The following is a 7,935-nucleotide window of genomic DNA, read 5'->3' on the forward strand; positions in this document are numbered from 1 at the left end:
CTCCCCTCTGCACACACACTCACAGACATTAATTCACAAACACTGAGCACCCACTTCATGCCAGCCTGGGGCAGAGACACGGATACTGATGATGCAGAGGAGGTCCCAGGCAGTAAAGGCTGAAGGGCCAACAGAGAGTCAGATCCTGTGGTCATTTCAGAGGGCACCAAGTGCAAAGAGCAAAGCAGCTGCTGAAAGGAGACTGGGAGGAGGGGGTGAGGCCTCTGGAGGTGACTGTGTACCCGCAGACCGGCAGGGAAATGCACGGGCACTTTTGGGACTGGATCCAAGGTTGTGGGTGATATGAATATATTTCTGAGGGTCCTTTTGTGAACACACATACATGAACCTATCAGTATGTATACCTGTCAGTATGTTTAAACATCTATGAGCAAGCAGGTGTCACACTATGTAGATGTAAGTCGAGGTATACAAATCTGTGTACTTACACATGGTGCTTCGTGTATACATCTAGTCAGTGTGTACCAGCATTAAATGTGCCTGTTCAGTACATGAATCCCATGTGTGCCTGGACAGGCATGTGTACATGCGTGGTGGACATGCAAGTGGACACAAAAAGCGCATCAATCACTTCCGTTGACAAGCGCAATCTATTCTTCTTAGGACTCTGATCCAGACCCAGGCCAAATCCAGCAGGCCCAGTTTTGTGACTGATTCCTCTCTGTAGCCCGAGGGTAGAAGGAGCTAGGCATGCAGAGACTCTAGAGAGGATTGAGGCCATTGTGAGGTGACCATTCTGGTGACTTTAAGCTCCAGGTAGAAGAATGATTTGCCCTCAAGGTCCCTGCCATTTCAGGATCTTAGGTTTCCTTGTCTTTGAGCCCCTCCACGGAACCAGACGTCTTGCCTGGCACACTCAGGTGGAGCCAGGCTCTGGCACCTGTGGTCCTCCTTCACAGGCACACACAGGACAAGTTGGGCACACGAGACAAGGTCCCAGTGTGAATTTAAAAAGGAAATCAGCTGCTGGGTAGGTCAAAGATCTCTCCTCCCTTCACTCTCCCCCCCCCCACGCACACGCACCAGTTCCTGGACCCCTCCCAGGTCAGGACCCGTCTCCCCCCACCCCCACCCCGCCCCTTTCCTTTCATCTGCTCCCACTTGCCTGAGTCGCTTCTCAGGTTCTAGAAGTCTGTGAGGCTGACACGGGTGCCTTCCCACACTCCACCAAGAACTCTGCAAAGGTGTCTCTCCCACCTTGACCACTCTTGTCCTGGGGAAGGGAAGCAGGCTAGGGACCACAGGGCACCCTCTGACGGCTCCTTTAAGTAGAAGCCCCCGCCTCCACCAGGCCAGCCACCGCCCAGAATACCATAAAGTTTGCAGGGCTACAGGGTGGATCGGGTGACCGGCACAGGCAGCTGGGACTGGCTGGAGACGGTGGCCCCGCAGGAGCGGAATGAGAGCAAGGGTTGGGCAGGTAGAGATGGCCCTCTCCTGCTGGGTCTCAAGGTGAAGGGTGCCCCAGGTGGTAGTTCCAGAAACCTGGCAGTAAGTTAAGGCAAAGCAGGAAGAAATCAGCTGAGACCATCCCTGACAGTTCTGTGCAGAAGGCAGAGGGAGCAGTGGGCCAGGCACTCCGGGTCCTTACCTGTCCCTCCACAGCTAAGGGATGACTGCATACTCAGCAGCAGCTCAGTTCCCAGGAGCTGGCTGGGACAGTGGGTCAGAGGTCAGGGAAGGAGCTCTCCTCTCCTCTTCTGGGGCCCAGTCTGTCACTTTCTTACCAATTGGGCCTCAGCTGTCTGGCCCTCGCAGTGGCTGCAATGACAGCCAGGCAGTGAAGGGGGAGGAGGGGGAGGCTCAGGAGATGCTTCTGCGGAGAGTCTGGGCCCATCCTCAGAGCCCAGCTAGCCTGGAGCTTGGGGCAGACTTTGGGAAGGTGGATGGATGGCCCATCGACTCCCACTCTCTTCCAAGCTGGCAAGACTGCCCTGTCCATCAAACCCAGAGCCTAGTACCTGAGGGAGGTTTGTAGGGTCGTTTTTATTTGTTTGAAGGCCAGGGTCTTCTATAGCCTGGGCTGGCCTCGAACTTACCATTAGTCAAGGATGGCCTTCCACTCTTGCTTCACCTACCTCTGCTTCTCAGGGGCTGGGCCAGTTGTTTTCAGACAGGGCAGACTCCTACACTTGACTCTGGTGCCCAGGTTGGGAAGTACTTGAGTTTTGGCTGTATAGCTTGTCCTGAAAACCACTCCCTGTTTGAACTCTTGGGAGCACTTTAAAGGGCTGGATGTTGCCTCAATCTCCCCAAGACTGACCTCAGGGGTCAGAGGGCCTCCAGCCACGGGTGTATGGTTGTGTGCCACGGTGCTGTGGCACTTCAACTGTGCAGTTTTGTTACATACTGCCTGGATGTCATCCAATCAGAGATAAGGGGACACAGACAGAGATAAGGGGAGACTTATCTCTCCAGGAGCTTTAGGATCTAATGTTCCTGGCCTACCTGTCTAGCCGCTGTGGGAGATGGTCCAGGGGTGTTCAGAAAGGAGCCTAGGTTTCTAGGATGAGGCCCTGCCCTGCTCCTGGGCTAGCTGCCTCTCTCTAAGGACCTGGGCAGCCTCCCTTGGCCTCATGCAAGCAAACAACCAACATTCTTTGGCTGTTTATAATTTTCTACCCAGCAGCAAGTGCTGCTGAGGCCCCTGGCCACCCCTGCGCTGTCCCTGGTCTGCCCAGACTGACTCCAGTTCTCCAGACTCAGGGACCCAATCTCTACTCTTTTACGCCCTGCACCAGCCCTGGTATTCACACCAGGAGACAGCACCAGAGCCCCCACCATCTTCCTGACAAGCAGGAGACTCATTTCCCAGCTTGAGGGAATGTACTGCCTCCAGCCCTCTTTAGCCAGGTGGCTTGTTCCTGTAGATGTATCTCCTCCCTTGAAGAGTAAGAGGTGAGCAGCAGGCTCCTCACAGATCGCTTTTCTGCTCCCTAGTCATGGATTTCATCATGCTAGGTTTAGGGGAGGGGTCCCCTAAGAGGCAGCACTTCAGGTGTCAGTACCTTGGTGTCTCAGTCAGATTCTGGAATAAGGCAGTCTTGGTTTGAGTCTGAAACCCAGAGAGGAAGCTGGGGTCCCTACTTCCGCTTGAACCCCTGTTCTGGGGACACCCACTAGCACAGGTCTGCCTGGGTTCTCCCTGTGGACTGCCCACTGATGGTACAGCCTACCAAAGTTTTGCCTTTTCCTTTTGGAAATAATTGGATCCTTGCACGGAGTCACAGCACTTGCCTGCCCACCTCGCCTCACCATCGAGCCCACCCCTCTGCACCATGCCTGGACTCCCTGTGGTAGCATGGTGGCTGCCCTAGCACACCCAACACCCATCTGATGAAGGCTGGGGGTCATGCCAGTGTCCTGGGCTGGGTGGGATCGCAGGCTCCCTACTCACACCTGCTTTTGCAATCAAGACTGGCGGCTCCACCTTGCTTCCTTCCCCCACCGGCCACATGCACACACTAGGTCATGAGACTCTGAGGATTGAAGCCTGGTGCCAGGGGATGGTAAGGCACTGCCACAAGGAGTGCCCAGAAGCCTAACTTCCCCCAACAGTATACCACCTGCCTCCAGGCGATCTGGGGAAAAGTAGAGGGTCTGTCAGGACATTCCCCACCCACAAACCCCAAGCCTGGTCTCCATAGTCCAGGGGACCCCCGGGCCCACCTTTTGGAAAGATCAGTTCCTCCCCTCCTTGCCTCTTGCCCTTCCCTTCAGTGGACCATGTCAGAGCTGAGGTGGAGGGGTGGCAGGAGGGGCCACCACCAGGAGCTTTGGGCCTTTCGCTTTGGCCCTCCCCCTACTGGCTCCACCTCTGCCTTCCCTCCCTCCCTCCCTCCCTCGTGCACATTCCTCCCAGGCTGAGGTCAGCCCCTCTGGGATGGGGAGTCCCCCCCCTCAACCAGCCACATCACAGTTCCACACTCCTGTTTTCTTCATTCCGCAGCAGAGTGGGGTGGGGAAGCCATGGAGTGGGGGTGGGGCCTCGTTTTCTGCAGCTTTTGAGGGAGGGGCTATACCAGGAAAGCTGCAAAAATAGACTGTATAGCACATTGTATGTATACATAAATACTATATTCCCTAAGTTGGATATAAAGAGCCTCCCTGGAAACCCTGACTTAAGGGGGGGGAGCATCCTCTGTATGCTCTGGTAGGAGTTGAAGATGCTGGGGGGACTGCCCAGGACCTGTTTAGTGACCAGCTAACCCCCATCCCCAAGGCAGGGTTTCTCTGTGAAGCTCTGGTTGTCCTGGAACTTGATTTGTAGACCAGGCTGGTTTCAAACTCAGAGATCTGCCTGCCTCTGCCTCCCAAGTGCTGGAAATAAAGCATGCACCACCACTGCCAACCTTAAGGCTCACTCTTCCTCACTCTCAGTCTGGTCAGTCATTACTCTAGCCGCTGAGGCCAAGCAGGCTGGGTGCACGCTAGAGGCACAGTGTAGGTGTGTGCTATTGCCAGCACAGCTCTGGGCATCATTTGATGAGGGCCTTGAGGGAAACCCTTCTCCGTCATGGCTACTATCCCGGCCTCAGGCTCAACTCCTCTCCCACCCACCCCTCCCACTTCTTACCCTGCATAGCTACTTTTCTCTACCCTCAAATCACTATGCTCAGGATCCCTTCCCTGGGGATTTGCCAGAATTCTCAAAAGTCCCCAATCCACCTCTAGCAGCACCTAAACCTTCCTGGGAACCCTACCCTAAGTCTCCTGAAGACAGAATAAGATCCTACCTGCCTGTTGCCCCTGGGCTGGATCTCTGGGGTCATCCTCCAGAGTATCTTTCATCTACATCCCGACTTGGCTTGCAGGAGCTTACAGGGACCTGGAGTCCACAGCACCACCCTAGCTCCTCCATCTTGCCCATCTTCGAGCCTCCCAGTGGCCCCATTTCTGAATGCATGGAGCTTTTGTTGCCAAAATAGTACCTGGGCTGTGCCCTGAACCCTTTAGTGTCACCTGCTAGACTCTTCACAATTCACTAGCCACCTCAGCTATTATTCTTCCTCTGTGGAAGATTCCTGTTGAACCTCAGGACCAGGCCTTAGGTTCTCCACTGTGGGAACAATGAAGAGACCATCATCACTGGAGACCCTACGGCTCTGGAGATGTCCAGCGTAAAGAAGCAAGAGAGAGCATGTCTGTAGAAAATCCCTCCAATTTCCTGGGCCTATTGAGTCACCATGAGGCTCAGGAATTAATGGGGAAGACACTTAGCAGGTCCCTCTTTTCCTCTGCTCCTTGGCCTCTCAAAACTGACTTCCTACAACCCTAATGAGACCAGAAAGCAGAGATGGGAGATGATAACAAACTGATTTTTCTCCCAACCAAGATTACCTGCAAGGTTACATCTCCATTGAGTGAGAAATTCAGACAAAAAGCTAGGAGGAACCATGTTCCTCACCTCTGTCCCCCTTGAACCCTGACACCTCATTGTGTGACTAAGACTGAACGTCTGGCAAGTGTGCACATCCTAGCTGTAACATAGCTGTACACATGCCCCAACTGGCCGGAGGCCATTACCTTCTAGTCTGACTGAAAAGGAGTTGGGGAGATGTAGATCCACATGGCAGTGATGAAGGGTCTAGGTTTTCTTTTAGTCATAGGAATTCAGGTCAGTGATGGGGGATGGGCTTAAACATCAGCCCACATACAGCCAAGAGACACTGTAGCTTTTGTTTTGTTTTTTGCTTTTTTGACACAGGGTTTCTCTGTGTAGCAATGGCTGTCCTGGAACTCAGTCTTTAAACCAGGCTGTCCTTGAACTCTAAGATCTGCCTGCCTATGCTTCTCAAGTGCTTTAATTAAAGGTGTGTGCCACCACCACCCGGCTGGGACATTATAGTCTGATTCTCATCCCTTTCTATCACCCAAAGCCACCGGGTTCCTGGGTGACCATGCCACTAGCCGGGAAGCTGAAGTCAGGGTTCTTAAGCTTGCCCCTGAGGTTAGTCTGTTGATCTTGGTCTAAGAGTATGCATGTGATGATTTCTGAGGGACATAAGTTAGGGCTTGCTGGGCAGTGGTGGCGCATGCTTTTAATCCCAGCACTTGGGAGGCAGAGCAGGCAGATTTCTGAGTTCGAGGCCAGCCTGGTCTACAGAGTGAGTTCCAGGACAGCCAAGGCTACACAGAGAAACCCTGTCTCGAAAAACCAAAACCAAAACCAAACAAACAAAAAAAAGAAGTTAGGGCTCTAGGGCCGTTGAGATGGCTCAGCAGGTAAAGGTGCTTGCCACCAAACTTGATGCTCTGAGTTTTGTCACCAGAACATAACATGGCGAAAGGAGAGAACTGAATCCCACAAGTTGTCCTCTGACCTCCACAAGCATGTTGTGGCACACACAGACCACATACACATACTATCAGATATACACAAAATACTAAAAGTCTTGGTCTGCTTTGAAAGACAGTGCGAGACTCCATCAAGAAGACTAGGCAGCTCCTGGAGTCTCAGAAGCTCTAGCTACAATCCCAGGAAGGGCCCGTTTCCTGTTCTGTACAGGACATCTGTCTCCACCTGCCTGCAGGGCCTGCCTCCTCCCCACAAAGTCTCCCATAAACTCCCTTCTTTAGGCCTCTGACTCTCAAGGGCCTGTTCCCCTCTCTCTTCCCAGCTGTTCTGCTGCCCTACCAATAGGTTAAAAATACCAAGGCTACCACCAACAACCACATCAGTAGTTCCAGCAACTATTTCAAGTGAGCCAAGCTCTCTTGAAGGCCGACCAGCCTCGTGGCAGTCCTCATAGGCTGGGGACTGCCCATCCTACACTGAAAACAGCAGCTCAGGCCCCTACTTGGCTCTGCACTTCCTGCTGAGGGTCTCAGGCCTCATACTACAGCTGCCCATGGGTGTGGACACAGGGAGAGTTCTAGGAAAAGGACTCAATATCTCTTTCCTCATTCAGCTGTTTCCCAAGAAAATGAGGAACTGCCAGGGCCCAGCCAAGAACAACTCCAAGCAGTGGGGGATGCCTACCTCACTGGATACCTCCAGTTAGGGTTCAGAATACCTGGGCGATCCTTCTTGCCTCCCCCTTACCCCCCAAGCATGGTTGGGAATTTCCCACCAGTCAAAGAAAGGCTGAATTGAGAAGCCACCCCCACCAGTCCCGGGACAATGGAGCCTTATGCCCTCCAAATCAGAGCTGCAGTAGAAGGGCCAAAGGCAGGTGGGGGCCTAACTGTCTGTACCAGGGTAAGCCCTGCTTGCCAGAACCACACCCAGACACAGTGCCAAGTGAGATCCCAGGGGATACAGGACAGAGCCCTAGATGGCCCACCCAGGCAGGGAGGCACCGGGTGCATCAGGCAGACAATGCCAGTCCCTCAATGGCCTTCTGTGCGGGGTTCCCCTCAGGACAGAAGGAAGGAACCATCTCCGGTGCTTACTTCCTGATGGGCGGGTATGGTGGCTCTGGAATAGCTCCAGCCCGCCTGCGCAGACTGGGGTTCAGGCCTGAGCCTCTAAAGAAAGACAGGGATTTGGGGATGGCATGGGATCCTGTTCTTGTCAGTTGTACACTGTGGCAGAGGTAGCCGGAATGGCCTGAGGAACTGGGTCTGGGGAGAGGCCTAGGGAAGGAGACACTCCTTCCGACTTGCCGCCACAACCTTTCATCTCCTGCCAGCATCAAAGGCCCGGTGGCCTGTGGCCACTGACAGGTGTAAGGAGGCGAAGTCCCAGGTCCCGGGTCCAATCTCTCCCTCCCCCGCCTCCGCGGCGCCGACCCCCGCCCGCCCCAGGACCCAGCCGCTTTGTCAGGCCGCGGGCGCGGAGCCTCCAACGCCACACAAAGCTGCTTTTGTGTCAAGCGTCCTCCACGGGACCCGGTGACGTCAGCCTGCGTGACCAGCTCAGCAGCTGCGGAGAGGACGGACTGCGGCGCCCCCTGGCGGCCGGCGGCAGAG

The sequence above is a fragment of the Grammomys surdaster genome, unplaced genomic scaffold (genome assembly GCF_004785775.1).
Source record: "Grammomys surdaster isolate TR1022 unplaced genomic scaffold, NIH_TR_1.0 126131, whole genome shotgun sequence".
NCBI classification, from domain to species: domain Eukaryota; kingdom Metazoa; phylum Chordata; class Mammalia; order Rodentia; family Muridae; genus Grammomys; species Grammomys surdaster.